This window comes from Aedes albopictus, chromosome 3, assembly GCF_035046485.1.
Source record: "Aedes albopictus strain Foshan chromosome 3, AalbF5, whole genome shotgun sequence".
Lineage (NCBI taxonomy): Eukaryota > Metazoa > Arthropoda > Insecta > Diptera > Culicidae > Aedes > Aedes albopictus.
Genome location: NC_085138.1, coordinates 157,987,299 through 158,004,385, shown reverse-complemented (window position 1 = coordinate 158,004,385; position 17,087 = coordinate 157,987,299). Strand labels below are relative to the sequence as shown.

The following is a 17,087-nucleotide window of genomic DNA, read 5'->3' as shown; positions in this document are numbered from 1 at the left end:
GTTAATTTATTTGCTTCATCTGCAATCTTGTCTTAATAAATTATGATAGAGAAAAGCCTTCTTGAACTAACCAGATACATTATATTGGGCTGCTTCAAAAAGGCGTAAAACCTCCAAGTCTTTTCAATTGAATTGTGCATCAACAAACTGTTAGGGGATTCTGGGGTAATACGTACCAGTTAAGGAAGATGCGTTCAAATTCATATATGATATATCAAACCTACACCTTTATTGCCTACACCTTGTTGTCCGTTGTCTCGTGTTAGTAATGTTCAGTTTGTGCAGCCTCTGGCTGAAGACGGTGTATTTTTTTTTTTTTCAATCAGATTGCCGAGATTGGCTGTGTAAATCTCGGTTGAAATTCACTCGCTGAATTCTTGGTTAAACACAAAACGTTTGAAGTTTGCTGCCAGTGGCACCCATAGGTGCTGCAATGAATAAAATTGTTTTGTTTTGCTGATATTTCGGTTGCCCAGCACTCAGATGTGCAGATCTTGGTGAAAGAATGAAAACTAGCCGAGCTCAACTAAGTGTGTACACATATAAAAATGCTACTCTAACATTTCATAGCTCGTTACCTTTGACGGATATAATACTTGACGGTAGAGAGGAACGAATCTCAAGATTTTTTATAGGTATGTAACAAACGGTTAGCATTGTTAAATTAATAAAATGAGGCAGACTGTGTTGGGCTGGTCACGTCACATGGGTGTCGGAAGAACGATAAGTGACAGTAATATTCAGTAGAAAAGTCCAAGTATGTAAGTTTGACGAAACTCGAAACTCCGGATTCATAATTGAGAAAACGCTAGGCAAAATCCAATAATTAAAATGGGGGACGCAATGCACCTTCACCATGATGATTTTAAGGTTCCTCACCCCTGTAATTTGTAAACATTGAAGTAAAATTGATTTTTGAACTCCATAATAAAGCATTATCATGTTGTTGCAATGTGCTTAATAGTATCGTCCCCTTGAATGTCATCAAAGCATGCCATGCAATGTTGCCTTACCTGATGACAAGGATATTTCACTTGCAAATATCAATAAATCACAGTTTTCAAGTTTATCTTATTATGGGTAAATAACATTATCCCCAATGTTTTAACCCGTTAAAATGTAGTTGAATACTAGTAGAATTATGTCACCTTTATAGATTTGAAAAATGTGTGCGCCATTTTGAGATACACGCATCACAAAGTTGCACATTTTCAAGCTAAAAAAGTGCATAACTCTCAGTAGTGACGGAATAGCTTATGATCGTCGTCGAAAAAAAGTTGCAAAATCATCCCATGAATATTTGTCTAGAACATAGTAGGCTTCGAAAATCGCAAACAAAAAAGTTATGGGCCAAAAACCTGTTTTTAGGGGTCGGCCATAAAAACCGCTTTCAAACTCAATGAAAATGAAAAAAATAAATATAAGTTTGTTCAGCAAAGTTTTTTGGTATACTGTGGGCTATATTTTTGTACAATATTTTGACCTCGAAAAATGCACCAGAAAAAAGTTTTATGTCCTAAATTTCGCAAAAAAGAATTTAAAAGAATTTAAAATAGACCCTATTCTGATGACTTACGTTGAAAATACGCTTAACAATTAAGAATTTACTTCAAAATTATCGAAAATGTAAATTATTTCACTAAAACCCCTCAAATGCACAGGTATGCAAGACGACACACACTTCACAGTCACATACAATATTCACCTCAAAATCGTTGAATTAATAATTGTAACGGACTCGCGGGAACATTTCCAAAGAAACATCCGGAGGAATTCACAAACAGAAGCCTGAATAAATCCCTGGAGTACCTCATGTGCAAATTTCTAAAGGAATTTTGATTTCACAGAAGATTTGCAGAAGAATTTAATGAAGGAATTCTTTAAAGATATCCTCAAATATATTGCTGTGCGATTCCTTCTGTTATCTATCGTATTATATTTTAAAAAAGGATTTTTTTCTTGTAGAACTACTATAGAAATGTCCATATCTGAAGAGATTTCCGAAGATAAGCTAAAAAAAATACAAACAAATTCCCTCAAAAGAAGTTCTGGAGGAGTTTCAGAAGCATATTCTGGAGTTAACAAATATCGAAAACGCTCCTGGAGTTTCCGGAATGAACACCTGGAGGAGATTTAAGAGCAACTTCCTAAAAAATATTGACGGTGTCCTGGAAGACGTCGTCGGAAACTACTAGAGAAATTTTCGTATTAACAAGTGGAGAAATTTCCAAATACCATCTGCAGCAATTTCAGATTGGAATCCTAGAGGAATTCCCGATAAAGCTCTCGCATGGAATTATAAAAAATATAATACTCCTGAAGGAATTCTTGAAGAAACTATTGGAGAAACTTCGTGTAAGATTTTCCAGAAGATCTCCTGGACGAACTCTCGAAGAAATTACTAGAGGAATTCTGGAAAGAACTCCTGATGAAGGCTCAATAGAGTTCCAGTAGAAACTCACAAAGAAGTTCATAGAACATTGTAAAGAATTGAATCCTCCCAGAATGAAATATTATTCCTGAAGAAATTATATAACGGGCGTAATTACTAAGATATTTTTGAAGAAATCTCGCAAGAATTCTGATAGGAATTTTCGTAATTTGAAAAGAAACATTGACAAAAGAAACTCCCGAAACAAACAAAATGAATCCACCAATGAACTGAGTTGAACGCTTGGAAGAATTTTTGAATATACTTCTGGAAGCGTTTTCGAACATACTTTCGGACACATTTCTAACTTTGAAAGGAAATCTCGAAAAAAGTCATGAATAAATTCTCGAAAAAGCCGTTGTAGGGATTCCCGATGAAAAGCGACAACTATTCTCATACAGACCTCCTGACGAGCTCCTTAGGAATTCCTGGAGAAATTCTTCAAAAATGTTCATAAAGAATTTTAAAAGAAACCTTCGGATAATTCTCGAAACAACATTTGGAGAAAATTGCAGTGGAATTCCCAAAAGAATTTCCAAATAAACAGCTGTAAAAAATTTCCAGGAGGTATTTTAGAGATATTTCCGGAAGAACTCCTGGAGAGTTTTTGAGAAGAAATCACAAAAAAAAAAACAAAAAAAAAATACTGAAGGAAAAAAACTCCTTGAAAAATTTCATAGACTTTCTTAAACGAATTTCAATTTGATAAAAAAATCCGGAATAATTTCCTAGGGAATTCCCGGAGGAGTTCCTGAAAAATTCTCAACGAAATTCCAGTCTAAATTTTCAATGGAAATCGTGGTAAAATAAGGAAGAGTTCAAAAACAAACTCCCAAAAGATTACCGTGAAAACTTTTCAAAACGAAAATCTGGAAGAATTTTTCACAATTTCAGAAGGAACTTTTTCAAAAATTCCCAAAGTAACTCTCGTAAACTGTTGAAGTATTGCCTTTTGCTCTTACGAAAAAAATACTGAAGGAACTCTTGAAAGTATTTTCGAAAATAATGGTAGAGGATTTTTTTACAACAACTCACTGCGGAATTCCCCATAAAAATTTCAAAAAATACTTAAAGGTTTTTGTAGGATTTCTCAAAAGAACTCTTTATGACATTTAAAAAAAAAAACACCCTGGAGGAGTTTACCAAGAAACACCTAAAAGGTTCCACATAGACGCTCCTGTAGAGTTTTCGAAACAGTACCTGCCCAGCTAACACGAAGTCGCATATGGTGTAGAATAGGATGCTAAAGTGGAGGCCATATGCGTACATGCTTCCATTTAACCGCGTGTAAAGAGTATGCATATCGCCTCCACTTTGGCATCCTATTCAACATCATATGCGATCGTGTGTTGGCTGGGTGGTGGAGATTGCGAAAAAAAAAACAAAATTCAATACGCTACTGAAGAAATTCCCAGAAGGAAATTTAGAAATATTTCCAAAGGAACTTCTGCAGAAATTTCATCAAAAATCCAAAAAGAATTCTCAAAGAAACAAAATAATAGAAAAATATGAAAGCATTTTAGAACACACTTCTGAAGAAATTCCCGGAAAATTTGATGAACTGATGAAACTGCTGAAGAAATTTCTGGGAGGTATTTTAAAGATATTTCCGAAGATTTTCATATTTTCCGAAACAAAATTCTCTGGTGGAATTCCAGAAGGAACTGCTGCAGAAATGTCAACAAAGTTCCTGTCAAAATTTGCAATAGAAATCAATGAAAATTATGAAATAATTGAAGAAAATACTCTTGAAAAAATTTCCCGGAATGGAATTTTTGATAAATCGTAATATTTTTTGAAATTTTGGAGAAAATTTAGAAAAAATCGGAGAAATTTCCTTGGAGTTTTCCTGAAGAAACTCTTGATGAGTTCTCAACGATGGGAACCATAGAAATATATTAAAGAAATTTAGAACAATTTCCTGGAAAAACTCCCGAAATGACTGTTTAACTTTTACAAAAAATCCCAAAGAAATTCCCGTAAACTGATACAGTATGAAATCCCAAAGGAACTTCTGAAATAATTTTCGAATATACTCGATTTCGGAATTCCCGATAAGAATCGAGCAAAATACTGGAAAGCCCTTACAGGAGTTCCCAAAAGAACTTCTTATGTATCAAATAAAAAAAAAACTCCTGGATGAACTCTCCAAGAAACACAAAAGAGATTCAATAAAGCCTTTCCTGCAGAATTCTTAAAACAGCCACAGGAGAAGATTGCGATGTAACCGCTGTAGAAATCCCGGGAGGAATTTTTGAGATATTTCCGAAAAACTTCTGGAGAAATTTCGGCAAGAAATCCCAAACGAATTTCCAAAATTAACCAATATTTTCCCGAAGGAAATATTTCAGATAATCTTTTTTACTTAGACGAATTCTCAAAGGAGCTTCCAAAGTTCAATTTAAAGAAAAATCCGGTAAAAATCGCGAGGCTATTACTGGAAGAATTTCCATAACAGCTTCTGGAGAAATTCTTGGAAGATAACTTTGAGTAAACGTCTCTCCAAAAGACAGTTCATAAAGATACCTCTGAAGAACGTCCCGTGGGAGTTCTATAAAAACCAACGGAAAAATTCTGAAAAATTTTCAAAATTTATTCCCGTAAGATCTAAGAAGCATTTTCGAAGAAACTCATGAAACATTTTCTGAATCAACTCTTGAATAAATTCCCAAACATGTTTGTTAGGATTTTCTGAATGAATTTTTGGAGGGTGCACTTCTCGATCAAACTTAAAGAATTCATGATGAAAAATTTGAAGGATTACCAAATATTCTCTAGGACGAACCCTCCAAGGTACTACTGCAAGGAATAATCAAATAAATTATGGAGGATGTGCCAAAGGAAATCTTGAAACTCCAAAAAAATCCCAAATAAATTTCTAAAAAAAATCGTCCAAAAATAGAATAAACAAAGGACTTTCAATTTCAGAAATAGGGTCTAGGAACAATTGGGCAGGGGGACCTATTTTTGGCTTTTGCTGATATAACTCAGTCAATTTCAATCCGATTGACTTGAATTTTTGATCATATGTAGCTGTACGTATCTGATCGTGTTCCAAAAATCAAGTCAATCGGTTGAAACTTGACTGAGTTATAGCAGCAAAAGCCAAAAATAGGTCCCCCTGCCCAAATGGTCCAAGACCCTGATTGCAGCAGAATATTCCCAGCAAGTTTATGGCAGCGTTTTTGACAGCACTCTTGGAAATTTTCGAGAAATTTTCAAAAAAAAAAAACTCTTGGAGAAATTTCAGTAGGAGCTCCTGGAATCTCCTGGAATTCTTCGCGATCTCCAGAGACCTTACCTTACCGGTCAGGCTAAGGCCGGGGTGGCCTCTGCTGTACATAGTAGCCGCCTCCATTCCACTCGGTCCATGGCTGTTTGCCTCCAGTTCCGCACTCTGCGTAGGGTCCGCAGATCGTCCTCCACTTGGTCGACCCACCTAGCTCGCTGCGCTCCACGTCTTCTTGTACCGGTCGGATGACTCTCGAGAACCATTTTAGTCGGGTTGCTATCCGACATCCTGATGACGTGACTCGCCCACCGTAGCCTCCCGATTTTCGCGGTATGGACGATGGTTGGTTCTCCCAGCAGCTGATGCAGCTCGTGGTTCATTCGCCTTCTCCAAGTCCCGTCTTCCATCTGCACTCCGCCGTAGATGGTACGCAACACCTTCCGTTCGAAAACTCCAAGGGCACGTTGGTCCTCTGCACGTAGGGTCCAGGTTTCGTGCCCATAGAGGACGACCGGTCTAATCAACGTTTTGTAGATGGTTAACTTCGTGTTACGGCGAACTTTATTCGATCATAGAGTTCTGCGGAGTCCAAAGTAGGCACGATTTCCTGCCACAATACGCCTCTGAATTTCTCAGCTGGTGTCGTTGTCGTCGGTCACCAGTGAGCCCAAGTACACGAATTCTTCAACCGCCTCGATTTCATCACCGTCGATATGAATTCGGGGTGGCGGGCGCGGTGATTCCTCCCTGGAGCCCTTTGCCATCATGTACTTTGTCTTCGACACATTAATGACTAATCCGATGCGCCTGGCTTCACTCTTAAGTCGGATGTACGTTTCCGCCATCGTCTCAAATTTACGAGCAATAATATCAATATCATCGGCGAAACCAAGCAGCTGAACGGACCTCGTGAAAATCGTCCCACTCGTGTTTATCCCCGCTCTTCTTATTACACCCTCCAAAGCAATGTTGAACAGCAAGCACGAAAGACCATCACCTTGCCGTAACCCTCTGCGAGATTCGAAGGGACTCGAGAGTGTCCCTGATACTCGAACTACGCACATCACTCGATCCATCGTCGCCTTGATTAATCGTATCAGTTTATCCGGGAATCCGTATTCATGCATAATCTGCCATAGCTGATCTCGATCGATTGTATCATACGCCGATTTGAAATCGATGAACAAGTGATGTGTGGGCACGTTGTATTCGCGGCATTTCTGCAACACCTGGCGGATGGCGAACATCTGGTCCGTTGTAGCGCGTTCACCCATAAATCCAGCCTGATATTGCCCCACGAACTCTCTTGCAATCGGTGATAGACGGCGGCATAAAATTTGAGAGAGTATCTTGTAGGCAGCGCTCAGTAGTGTGATCGCGCGGTAGTTTCCGCAATCCAACTTGTCGCCCTTTTTGTAGATGGGACACACGATACCTTCCATCCATTCCTTCGGTAATACTTCCTCCTCCCAAATCTTGGTAATGACCCAGTGTAGTGCTCTCACCAGTGCTTCTCCACCGTATTTTAGAAGCTCGCTTGGTAGTTGATCTGCTCCAGCGGCTTTGTTGTTTTCAACCGGCCAACCTCCTCCTCAATCTCTTGAAGGTCAGGGGCCGGAAGTCTTTCGTCCTGTGCACATACTCCTAGATCTGTTACCGCGCCACCTTCGGTACTTGCAACGTCGCCATTGAGGTGCTCATCGTAATGCTGCCGCCACCTCTCGACCACCTCACGCTCGCTCGTGAGAATATTCCCGTGATTATCTCGGCACATGTCGGCTTGTGGCACAAAGCCTCTGCGCGAGCGGTTCAGCTTCTCGTAGAACTTTCGTGTGTCCTTAGCGCGGTACAGTTCTTCCATCGCTTCGCGATCTCGTTCTTCCTGCTGGCGCTTCTTCATCCGGAAGACTGAGTTCTGCCTGTTCCGCGCCTGTTTGTAACGTGCCTCATTCGCTCTCGTACGGTGTTGCAGCATTCTCGCCCATGCTGCATTCTTCTCGTTTTTCAACTGTTCACATTCGCCGTCGTACAAATCGTTTCTGTGGTTCGGAGTTGCGAAGCCTAGTGCTGTAGCCGAGGTACTACCTATGGCGGATCGGATGTCCCTCCAGCCATCTTCAAGTGTAGCTGCGCCAAGCTGCTCTTCGGTTGGTAGGGCAACTGCTAACTGCTGCGCGTAGTCTTGGGCCACTTCTACGTTACGAAGTTGCTCGATGTTGAGCCGCGGCGTTCGACTTCGACGCGTGGTGATAACTGTCGAAAGTTTTGAGCGCATGCATACAGCGACTAAGTAGTGATCCGAATCTATATTCGCACTGCGGTATGTGCGGACGTTGGTTATATCTGAGAAGAATTTACCGTCGATTAGAACGTGGTCGATTTGGTTTTCTGTTTGATGGTCGGGTGATCTCCAGGTGGCTTTGGGGATATCTTTGCGGGGGAAGAAGGTGCTTCGGACTACCATACCACGGGAGGCTGCAAAGTTTACGCATCGCTGGCCGTTATCATTCGATACGGCGTGCAGGCTGTTTCGCCCGATTACCGGTCTGTACATTTCCTCCCTTCCTACCTGCGCGTTCATGTCGCCGACAACGTTTTTCACGTCATGCGGCATCGTATGTTAGCTCTAACTGCGCGTAGAACGCTTCTTTCTCGTCATCAGGTCTCCCTTCGTGTGGGCAGTGGACGTTGATGATGCTGTAGTTGAAGAAACGGCCCTTAACTCTCAACATGCACATCCTTGCATTGATCGGCTGCCACCCGATCACACGTTGTCGCATCTTGCCCAACACTATAAATCCTGTTCCCAGTTCATTGGTGGTGCCACAGCTTTGGTAGAAGGTAGCCGCTCGATGCCCGCTTTTCCACACTTTCTGTCCAGTCCAACAAAGTTCCTGCAACGCCACGATGTCGAAGTTGCGGGGATGTAGTTCGTCGTAGATTATCCTGTCACATCCTGCGAAACCTAGTGACTTGCAATTCCATGTTCCAAGTTTCCAATCGTAGTCCTTATTTCGTCGCGTGGGTCTTTGCCGATTGTATCGAGTCGTATTTTCTCCTATGTTATTCGCAATGGGGATTTTTACGGGTGGCTTATTGGGCCTACGCCAACACTCCTGTCTCGCCGGAGGGCCATCGTGCCAGTTCTGTTTAACGTCCCAACCAACACTGGGACGACCACGCTGATGGGGCTACCACCTTGGATCTAGCTAGGCGTGGTGCAGCGTTTCTTACTCAGCCGCTGGATGCCAGAACAGACAATGTTTGAGCCGCACCTCCTTGGTGAACAGACACTCGGATCGTACCTCCTCAATCTAGCTGAAGTCAGAAGGACAACAGTGCCCAGGCTGCACTACCAGCTAAGCACACAACTATTAGCTGGCGGTCTTTGTCATCGCTTGACCCGTGGAAGCATGAGGTAGGAACTTGTGAGGACCAGAGCTATATTGGACGCTCTCCTTATCGACTCACCGTTTTGCAGCCCCGATCTCCAGAGAGCATCTCTCAAATATATTCGGAACAACTTTCGTCATCTTTAACAATCATCAAGTAAGTTCAATAACTTTATAGCTGTAATTCATTAACAATACCGAAATATTCGCCAAATTACCTGTTATTCTCAAAGAAGCACAGCTAACTTTAATAGTTGCCGTTATGTCTGATACACTCAGTGGATAGTATCCTTTTTTACCAGAATCTCTGGTGAACATCTGTAGTAATTCCTGAAAGAATTATGGAAAGAATCCCTTAAGGGATTTCATGTGCTGAAATCCAAAATATTTTTTTGAATATTTTCGAAAAAATTTCAGCAGACTTCAATATTTTCCGGAATAAGTTCTCGGAATGTATCTACAAATTCTTCTATTATTGTTTTCAGAGATTTTTCTTTCAACAAGCATACATATTTTAAAATAGTATTCAAAGCATGATGTACAAATGCAAAATAAAGTTCTCTAGGTAGCCCTGGTAATGCCTATAACAAGTATATTGATTATCTACCATAAGTCTGACAAATCTTTCCAAAAATCGTTTGGAGAAATAAGTTAAATCCCACCAAGAAGTCTGTCAAAGCTTTTAAAAAATCTGTCAAATCTCTCGTGAAAGTCTGTTGAAACTCTTCAAAAGTCAAATCTTCAAAAGATAAATCATTCAATGAATTCTAACATATCTTTCCAAGAACTTGACCATATCTCTCTAAGGAATCGCTTTAAAAAGTCTGACAAACCTGTTTCCTATGTGTCGGTCATATCTCTCCTGAAAATTCTTCAAATATGTTCAAATGTTAAATATTTCTAAGAAGTCTGTAGAATTTCTCGAAGATGTCTTTGAAATCTTTCGAAGAAGTCTTTTAGTGTCCAATCTCTTCAAAAAGTTGGCCAAATCTTTGCAAGAAGATTATCAAACTCGTCCAAGCAGTCTGTCAATTCTCTCAAAGAAATCTATCATATCTGAACAAGAAAGCTTAGAAATCGCAGCATAAAGTCTGACTTGCCTCTTTAAAAAAGTATGTTCCATACAAAGAGTTCTATTTAACGTCTCCAAGAAGGATATCCAAACTCTCCCAAGAAATGGTATAATCTCTACAAAAAGTAAATTGAATTTCTTTGAGAAGCCTGTTAATTTTCTTCAAGAAGTATGTTAAATACTCTTATAAACCTATAAACCTGATTTTTTTTCAAAGAAGTTTGAAAAATCTCTTAAAGAAGTCTGACGCACATATTTCTTAAAAAAAAGTCTATCAAATCTCTCCAAGAAGTCATTTTTTTTTTAATGTGTCATACAAATGACTCTAACATGTCTGAGAAATCTCTCCAACAAGTCTGACAAACCATTTTGAAAAGTCTGTTATTTTTCAAGAATTCCGTCCAGTCTCTCCAATTCTGATAAATCTCTTCAAAAAGGCTGTCAAAACTCCCAAAGAAGTTGGATAAATCTTTATTAATTGGTTATCAAACTTCATGAAAAAAAAAAAACAATATAATTTTTCCAATATCTTTTACAATACTCTCCAAGATGTATATCATTCTCTCCAAGAAGTCTGTAACATTTCTTCATGAAGGCTGTGTCATCTCTCTAAAAAATCTGTTGAATCTCTCCAAGAAGTCTCTCACATTTTCCAATGAAAAATATCAAATCTTCTCATGACGTCTAAAAGATCCCTTTAAAAATCTCATGAATGTCTCCAAGAAATCGGTTAGATTTTTCCACCAAATCTGTCGAATTTTTGCATGAATTCTATCGAATATGTTCATGAAATCTGACAAATCCTCCCTATGATATTCAAGAAGTCCATAACATTTCTTATAAAAGTTTATCAAATCTCTTAAAAAAGTCTGGCAAATCTCTTTGAAAAGTCTTTTGATTCCCACTAGAAGACTGTTAAATCTATTTAGGAAGTTTATCATTTTTTTTAACAGTCTATCAATTTTTTCCACTGAAATATGTGGGATCTCTTTACAGCTCTATCTAACCTGTTTCTGAAGTGTATAACATCACTTCAAGAAACCTGACAATTCTCTCCGTCCAATCTCTTCAAAAATTTTGTTAAATCTCCAATAGAAACCTCCACATGCCTTCTTCTAATCTTCTGCAAACTATCCAAAGATGATTACGTTTCAGTATAATCACTAAGGTACACCGGGGCAAGTTGAAACGGGTGGGGCAAAATGAAACACGAAGTTTTGAAATAGATTTCAATACAATTTAGATTTTTTTTTTCGCCAAAAGATTGTTTGAATCAAAAACTATGTGTTTTGATATTTAACCCTTTGGGGACGGATGGGTCGTATGTGGCCAGCCGAGAAAATCGACCATCACAAACGTGTTCTAGACTAGCGAGGTTGCATCCAGAGAGGTGAAAATGCCGTCCCCAAAGGGTTAAGCTGTTCACCATCATAGGAAAACATATGTTAACCCGCTGTTTCATCTTGCCCCACCCGTTTCAACTTGCCTCAGTGTACCTTACCCACTTTTCATCACAAATATCAACTCTCACTTGCAATTTTGCTCATGTCAATCGCCTCAACGATAAGCTATATTGCATAAATGACACAATTAAGTAACCATCAGAGCCATAACCAATCCCTCTCTGAGCCGACAGGCTCCTACTATCTACCCGAGTCAACCTCAGCACTTGAGAGGTCTCCATTCAACACCTCTCTTCGCGGCGCAATTCACTTTCATCCAACAACAACAAAAACGCCGAAGAACCGGTCACCACTGACTGTCATTCACCTCCCATCATCAGGGCTTGTCCACCTTCTTCGTGGATCTCTGGACCGGACCATTAGAAAACCCGAAACTCCGTCAAAGCGCGAGCGACGGCGCGCTCTTATCAGTCGCAATTAATTTGCATCTCTCTCGGTGCTTTCGATTTCCACCAGCGCAAACATTCTTCAACATTCTCCATTACCACCGCGGCGTGGTGGTGAATGCTTATAGGAGAGAACGAAGTGAAGTGGTAACACTGATGAAGAGGATCCGGTTAAAGTATGCAAACAGACGAAGGCAAAATCTTAGCCAAAGGCAGCTTATAGAGACATTTGTAGTTCTTCAATGCATAGTGTTATGCATACATTACGGCGGTTTGATTGACGTAAGTCAACGTGCGAGCATTTGTAAGGTTCTGTTGATCCCTACTGTAAGCAAAGTTGACAATAATATGCGTCTATAGATATAAAGCGCAAACCACTGTTTCTCGTCTGGTGCGAATGAATTCCTCAAGAAAGTCATTTTCATAGAAACTCGAGCTTAGACTTTACCACACTCTCCCCTACAAGTCATTCACACCTTTAGCAGAGGTTTGCCGGCGTTAACCGCCCCTAGCGCGCAAAAAACTAGTCGCGGCATTTTTGTCCCATAAAAATATTGAAATGAGCATCGCGATCTCATAACCAGTTGTTAGTCGGTGGCGGCCTCGTTGAAGGTGAGGCGTGCGCTTTCGTTTGACGAGGCCAACATCCATGGTGGAAGAGTGAGTGCAATTTGCACATATTTTATTGGGATCCCTTCGAGGCGCACGGCGCGGCGGACCTCTTGACCGGGCTTCAGGGGGTGACTTGTTTGTACATGAAATCTGTTTTTCTCTGCTGATTATTTTTTTCGAGAGAGGTGCATTATCTAACGTGGGATGTCAACAAGTTGGCAGTCCTTTTTCGGGTTGATTGACGCACGAGATGGGTTACGAAATTTTGGCACAGTGTTTCCACTTTCGCTGGTAAGTGGAATGGAGCGAGTTGACATGATACTTTTAAAATTTTACGCGTTTTGCGCCACACAAATATGGGAGTTTCCTAAATGATTGAAATGCTGTTTTGAAAACTACCCACTAAGACTTGAAAAGTCCTTGCATAATTTAAAGCTTATCTACAGACTTTGCAAGAGAATTTAGACACATTCATAGACATTTTTTTCAATGGTAGGAACTTGGAAAGCTACCCTAAAAAGGTCTAGAAAGCTTCTCATCAGAAGCTTTGTAAACTGCTCAACAGAAGCTTTAAAAGCTTCTCAACAGAAGCTTGGAAAACTTTTCATCGGAAGCTTGGAAAGCTTCTCAACAAAAGCTTGGAAAGTTTCTCAACAGAAGCTTGGAAAGCTTCTCAATGGAAACTTGGAAAGCTTCTCAACAGAAGCTTGGAAAGCTTCTCAACAGAAGCTTGGAAAGCTTCTCAACAGAAGCTTGGAAAGCTTCTCAACAGAAGCTTGGAAAGCTTCTCAACAAAAGCTTGGAAAGCTTCTCAACAGAAGCTTGGAAAGCTTCTCAACAGAAGCTTGGAAAGATTCACAACAGAAGCTTGGAAAGCTTCTCAACAGAAGCTTGGAAAGCTTCTCAACAGAAGCTTGGAAAGCTTCTCAACAGAAGCTTGGAAAGCTTCTCAACAGACGCTAGGAAAGATTCTCAACAGAAGCTTGGAAAGCTTCTTAATAGAAGCTTGGAAAGCTTCTCAACGGAAGCTTGGAACGCTTCTCAACAGAAGCTTGGAAAGAATCTCAACAGAAGCTTGGTAAGTTTCTCAATGGAAACTTGGAAAGCTTGTCAACTGAAGCTTGGAAAACTTTTCAACAGAAGCTTGGAAAGCTTCTCATCAGAAGCTTGGTAAGCTTCTCAAAAGAAGCTTGGAAAGCTTCTCTACAGGAGCTGGGAAAGCTTCTCAACAGAAGCTTGGGAAGCTTCTCAACAGAAGCTTGGAAAGCTTCTCAACAGAAGCTTGGAAAGCTTCTCAACAGAAGCTTGGAAAGCTTCTCAACAGAAGCTTGGAAAGCTTCTCAACAGAAGCTTGGAAAGCTTCTCAACAGAAGCTTGGAAAGCTTCTCAACAGAAGCTTGGAAAGCTTCTCAACACACGCTTGGGAAGCTTCTCAACAGAAGCTTGAAAAGCTTCTTAACAGAAGCTTGAAAAGCTTCTTAACAGAAGCTTGGAAAGCTTCTTAACAGAAGCTTGGAAAGCTTCTCAACAGAAGCTTGGAAAGCTTCTCAACAGAAGATTGGAAAGCTTCTTAACAGAAGCTTGGAAAGCTTCACAACAGTAGCTTGGAAAGCTACTCAACACAAGCTTGGAAAGCTTCTCAACATAAGCTTGGAAAGCTTCTCAACACAAGCTTGGAAAGCTTCTCAACAGAGAAGCTTAGCATGCTTCTCAAAAGGAGCTTAGAATGCTCGTCAAAAGAAGCATGGAACGCTTCTCAAAAGTAGCTTGGAAAGCTTTTTAAAATAAGCTTGGAAAGCTTCTCCAAAGAGGCTAGGAGAGTTTTTCAACCGAAGCTTCAAATGCTTCTCAACAGAAGCTAGGAAAACTTTTCGATGGAAGATTGAAAAGTTTCTCGGCAGAAGCTTGGAGAGTTTTCACAGACACTTGGAAAGCTAATCAGTAGATGGTGTGAAAGTTTCTCAACAACAAAAAACTTAAAAATCCTTGCAAGGGATGCTTCGAGTGCTCAGAGAGATATTCAAAAGAAACTTAAGAAGTTTTTTGGTATAAGCTTAGAAAGCTTCTCTGAAGAAGGTTGGGAAATTATTATTATTATTTTTCTTTATTATCGAGATTTTCAGCCCTCGGCTGGTTCATCTCGTAAGGTTGGGAAATTTTTTAACACATATGCAAATTTTTTGACAGATACTTGAAACAAGGTTTGTGCTTTTCTTTTAGCTTGGATATCTTCCCTACAGATGCATACTTGGCAATTTTATGATACCTTGGAAATGTTTGATAGGCTTCTTGATCAAAAATGAAGCAGTTTGATGAACTGTTTTCTAAATATTAGGAATTTTCTAACAAACGTAACTGAAGATCTTATGTAGATTTGTTTATTAAACAAAAAAAATATAAGTGTATGTAAGTGTGGAATAATTTGTATCCGTTTGGTCGAGTTTGCCGTTTCACGCGAATTTACTTACCCAGATTTGAAAAGTCTATCAAAATTTCTTATCATTATTACAAGTGTACATACCTGGAAATAGAGAAAAAATAGAAGATTAGACTCATGTGTATGTCAAAAGTACTTTTGTTATCAATTGTTTTCAAAGCTAGAGCTTAGTGTTTTAAAGCTCGTGTTCCTGCTTGTCATGATCCTTAGGTTCCTGAAATCATCGGTTTCATAAGAATTGTGTAATTTTACAACGCAAAAAATCATGTTTTTTCAGTACCGATACAATGTTTGAGAAGTTTAGGTTCCCAGAAACACATTTTCCTTTGGAAAGCGGTCTTCAATTTCATCAAAATTCATATCAAAGTGTAGAACTTTGCATGTTCTTATTTTTTGAAAAAATAAGGGACGACCTAATATTTATGTATGTTCAAAGCCACCATGGAAATTCAAAACAGTTCACACAATCATTTCCCATGAAGCATTATCACTGAACTCACTCAAACTGTATGTTATGGTTTGCTGTTTGTGGTTTCTAGAGGGCGAGCGAATGCATTATCAGTTCCATCTTCTTCGCCATATAATGCCGGCGATTTATTGTATGCAAAAGGTAATAAAGTTATTAACCAAGGGTCCCTGAGGAAGCTCCTAAGTGTGATTGAAACGTTGGGCAAGTTAAAATAGCAGTATTTGAGTTTTGTTTAAACTATAAGGCCATCATAGTCAAAACTAAAAACAGCTTTAAAAAGTATCAGGTCACAAGGCTTAAGTTCATGACACAGAATTAATCAGTAGGCCAAAACCCAGAGATTCTCATTGAATGGTTATAAAGTGTTCTTTCATAGTCTTACAAGATAACTTCTCTTCATTAATGATCAAACCACTGGAAGAATCGAATTTGTTAACACTCGAGCAGTCGACTACCTGCAACGGCACTACGTCCATACTGTGCATCACAAGCGTGCATTTTTCATGGTACGTGTACTCAGTACACGACGAGACCCCTCCCGGGTTATTGGTATTAAAAATTCAGGTCCTGTTGTAATGTAGATTCAGAACACGCAATAGCCTGGATACCACTGGATATCCTGATTCTTGTATCAAGCGTAACCCTTTTCCCCTAATGCGCTTTATTCAACCCCGTTTGGCAACATTGTAAAATTCTCTGATCTTTTCCAGCTTAACTCCCTTTTTGAGCATTGCTATGCATAGTATAAATTATCCATACGTAGACGGACTACAACAGAAATGCAACCGCAAATCGACCGACAGCCACGCAAGCAGACATCCTTCAATCAAGGAACCTAGGTATTCAATCGCATTCATTGATGGAACTCTGATAATCCAAAGTCTGATTATTATCGTTGCATCTGCATTTAGACAAGGTAGAAACTTTGTTGCAATGCAATCACATACTGATGGTGGTGGTCAGTCGGGTCGATAAACCACTATTGCTTTAATGATGATGCCTGATGTAGGGTCAATTGTAAACTTTGTGGGGAAAATCATTGTTCATTGGTCGACTATCACAATCGGAATGAGTGGTTTCACTACGGGCTCCCCGATTTGCACTTACCAGTTGATAGTAATAGCTTCTCGTCCAGCGAGTGAACATGATTCAACCGTTTTCTGGTTACGATATTCAAATGTCGAACTATTGAATTGATTGAGAAACGGACGAGTCCATTATCAGTGCGAAATTGTCTTTTGAACTCACTTTTACACGGCCCAATATAAAACAATCCACACGGTAAACGTGAATTCCTCGACAGTATCGACTGATTTCGATACCTTCAGTACCAACTGATGGAGAAAGGAGGAACAAAAACAGTAGTTTATGCGCATGGATTCGTTATGGGTCACGTGTTGTCATGGTTATGGCGGCTATGTTTGCCGGTATGTTTGTTCTATTTATTTCAACAGTGAAATCAGTGAAGCTCATAGACCCAACTGCAAGAGCTTCAGAAATTTGCATAATTTGAAGGAACTCATTGAAGGACAATGTAACCATGAACCTAACCCTTGAATGTTTATATGATTCTGCACTGGAAGAATGTCTCCT

At 39.7% G+C, this 17,087-nt stretch overlaps 1 protein-coding gene across 2 annotated transcripts in view; it reads right to left on the bottom strand.

The window, feature by feature from the left end:
• Positions 1–17,087, bottom strand: part of LOC109422692 (putative leucine-rich repeat-containing protein DDB_G0290503) — a 673,760-nt gene that overhangs the window by 186,374 nt on the left and 470,299 nt on the right. The gene's annotated exons all lie outside the window — the stretch shown is intronic.